This window comes from Oncorhynchus nerka, linkage group LG1 (assembly GCF_034236695.1).
Source record: "Oncorhynchus nerka isolate Pitt River linkage group LG1, Oner_Uvic_2.0, whole genome shotgun sequence".
Taxonomy (NCBI): Eukaryota; Metazoa; Chordata; class Actinopteri; order Salmoniformes; family Salmonidae; genus Oncorhynchus; species Oncorhynchus nerka.
The window spans coordinates 18,078,811-18,082,440 of NC_088396.1; positions in this window are offsets into that span (position 1 = coordinate 18,078,811).

Sequence of the window (3,630 nt, forward strand, 5' to 3'; positions counted from 1 at the left end):
TCTGGCGGCGGAGCATTGAATCAATGAGTGCATCTCAATAGTCTGAAGTGGTTTCCTCTCCTTGTCTATTCACGTAATTGACACAAATCCAAAAACGAAAAAAAACAGGATGGATGAAAAGAATATGGTAGTAAGCAAATGGGGAGTTGCTTTTACATCTCAATTTATTTTATAAGTGCAGACAAAGGAAAGGAGCAGAGGAAGACAGTTTTAAGAGTTGAGATGAGCCCTATTCCCCCATAGAACAACTGCCTTTGTGCCTGTCGAGCAAGGCACTTGGGGTAACGTGAACAATGTCCAATTGCTGACACAAAAAAAGCTAAATTTGGATAAAATGTGGTATGTGGGTGACGGTTATACTTAGGCAAACAAACTATGAAGGGAAATAGGTGTCTACAGTTTACTCTTTTGTTGTTATTTAACGAAATGTTGTTTTTAGAAAAGGGTTTTTAGAAAATTGTTCTACTAATATGTGCCCTTCTTTGCGAGGCATTGGAAAACCTCCCTGATCTTTGTGGTTGAATCTGTGTTTGAAATGCACTGCTTGACTGAGGAACCTTATAGATAATCGTATGTGTGGGGTACAGAGATGAGGTAGTCATTCAAAAAATCCTTGCAATTTATTTTGTGACTTGTTAAGCAAATTTTGACTCCTACATTTATTTAGGCTTCCCATAGCAAAGGAGTTGAATACTTATTGACTCAAGACATTTCAGCTTTACAATTTTTATTTATTTGTAAAACTTTGACATTATGGGGTATTGTGTGTTGGCCAGTGACAAAACAATCTCAAGTTAACCCATAAGTGTCTAAGCCCTGTCTAAACTGGAGGGTGTTCTACTAAGCTATATGGAATTGTTTTAAGAAGGTCATACCAACGATTATTTAGCTATTTGATTTAGAATTTGAAGACCCCTTGAAGTAACAGTAAAAATGGAAAACAATTATTTGATGAAAAATTAAATGTGTTCGTACGAACACATTGAATAACATATTCACTACATATAACAACCGATAGTCCCCCCCCAAAAAATCAAAAAGGAAGTTTGTTCTGAAGTGTCTCTCCTATATCTGAGAGAAATACGAAGATTCTGGAAATATATATATTTTTACATGTATTTAACCCCTTATTTTTGGCACTAAACAGTCTCCATATAAACTTCCACAATTTCTTTCAACTGGTACCGGGGACCTTCAGACGAGTCTTGTGAGGCCTGTGGGCGTTCTAAAGCAGTCTCACCTTTCCACAGAGGGGTCATAATAGTTCGTAGGCCAAACTGTTTTGTAAAACTGTTTTGTAAGAAAAAGCACATTTTGTAAGAAGACCGATTTTCGTGATGCCTCATGGTCTGACAAACACTGCTCTAGCTCTGTCACCTTTCACCGCAGCTGTGGAAGTGCAACATAGGCGGATGCGGTGGATTGAGACGCATCCAATGCAAAAAAACTCCAGATATCTCTAGCTTAAACTGTCAGATTTTATTTTTTTACTTAAATTTTTTTAATTTTTTTAATTCCAGCTGTAACACAACAAGATATTGAAAAAGTCAAGGGTTGTGAATACTTTCTGAACGCACTGTATATATAACTTTTCTAAATTACGAAACATTTGATCAACTTTACCTCAGAATCGTTTTGTTGGAGTGATTAAAAATGTAGATGAGACAGATAACATTTTTAGTTGAGCAAGAGTAGTGGAAGCCAGGGAATGTGCTGAATGTTTTTTGGGGGGGTGACATAAAGTGGTTTCTGTGAGAATTACAGCGGTGGGAGCAGTTAACCCGGTGGGCAAGATACCCCACATTACCCTAACCCCAAATTGATCTCCATCCAGGAGAATCTGACTCAAAGTATGTGTTGGAGGGTGTTGAGAAAGGCAGAAGATACATTTCTGCATATGTGTGAAATTAGTTTTTATAGCCTTTATAGTTTATGTGTAGGTTTAGATGGGCCTTTATCAGCTGGGCAGGCAACTGTTGGGAGAAGGATGAGCAAAGGGGAAATGTAAACATTCTATAAAACTGCTTACTAAATAATTAGCCTAATCGTGTAGCCTAGGTCTACTGCCCGTTCCTGTGGACTGTTGATCCTGTCCCATCATGTACCGAACTAGACTTTAGAATTCTGTATCAAGTCCCCAAACATAAGTGATGCTATGCTGTATGTTTCAGTTATTTTCTTGATTTTGGAGTTTGATAAGAGAAAAAAAGTGTTTTTCCCCTCACTGAAAGCCAGGGGCTTCAATAGTCACAGTTTGACACTATTTCTGCTAATTCAATTCTATTCTCTGGGATGGGCAAAAATGACAAAATGCTGATACAATATTCCATAAAGATCAATGCATCACAATAAACTACAAAATACTTGTGATGTACTTGTAATGTATGTAATTAAAAATATATGTATTTCGTTTTTTAAATCAAATCAAATGTTATTACTCACATGCGTCGAATACAACCTTACAATGAAATGCTTACTTACGAGCCCCTAACCAACAGTGCGGTTTAAAAAAATATGGATAAGAATAAGAGATAAAAGTAACAAGTAATTAAAGAGCAGCAGTAAAAAATAAAATAACAATATATACAGGGGGGTGCCGGTACAGAGTCAAAATGCGGGGCCACCTGTTAGTTGAGGTAGTATGTACATGTAGGTAGAGTTAATTAAAGTGACTATGCATAGATGACAACAGAGAGCGGCAATGATGTGGAGGGGGGCAATGTGAATAGTCTGGGTAGCCATTTGACTAGATGTTCAGGAGTATTATGGCTTGGGGATAGAAGCTGTTTAGCAGCCTCTTGGTCCTAGACTTGGTTCTCTGCTTCTCTGGTACCGCTTGCCGTGTGATAGCAGAGAGAACAATCTATGAGGGCCTTCCTCTGACACCGCCTGGTATCGAGGTCCTGGATGGAAGGAAGCTTGGCCCCAGTGATGTACTGGGCCGTTCGCACTACCCTCTGTAGTGCCTTGCGGTCGGAGGCTGAGCAGTTGCCATACCAGGCAGTGATGCAACTAGTCAGGATGCTCTCGATGGTGCAGCTGTAGAATCTCTTGTGGATCTGAGGACCCATGCCAAATCTTTTCAGTCTCCTGAGGGTGAATAGGTTTTGTCTTGCCCGCTTCACGACTGTCATGGTGTGCTTGGACCATGTTAGTTTGTTGGTGATGTGGACACCAAGGAACTTGAAGCTCTCAACCTGCTCCCCTGCAGCCCATTAGATGAGAATGGGGGTGTGCTCGGTCCTCTTTTCCCTGTAGTCCACAATCATCTCCTTTGTCTTGATCAAGTTGAGGGAGAGGTTGTTGTCCTGGCACCACACGGCCAGGTCTCTGACCTCTTCCCTATAGGCTGTCTCGTTGTTGTCGGTGATCAGGCCTACCACTGTTGTATCATCGGCAAATTTAATGATGGTGTTGGAGTCGTGCCTGGCCGTTCAGTCATGAGTGAACAGGGAGTACAGGAGGGGGCTGAGCACGCACCACTGAGGGGCCACTGTGTTGAGGATCAGCGTGGCAGATGTCTTGTTACCTAGCCTTACCACCTGGATGCGGCCCATCAGGAAATTCACGATCCAGTTGCAGAGGGATGTGTTTAGTCCCAGGGCCCTTAGCTTATTGATGAGCTTTGAG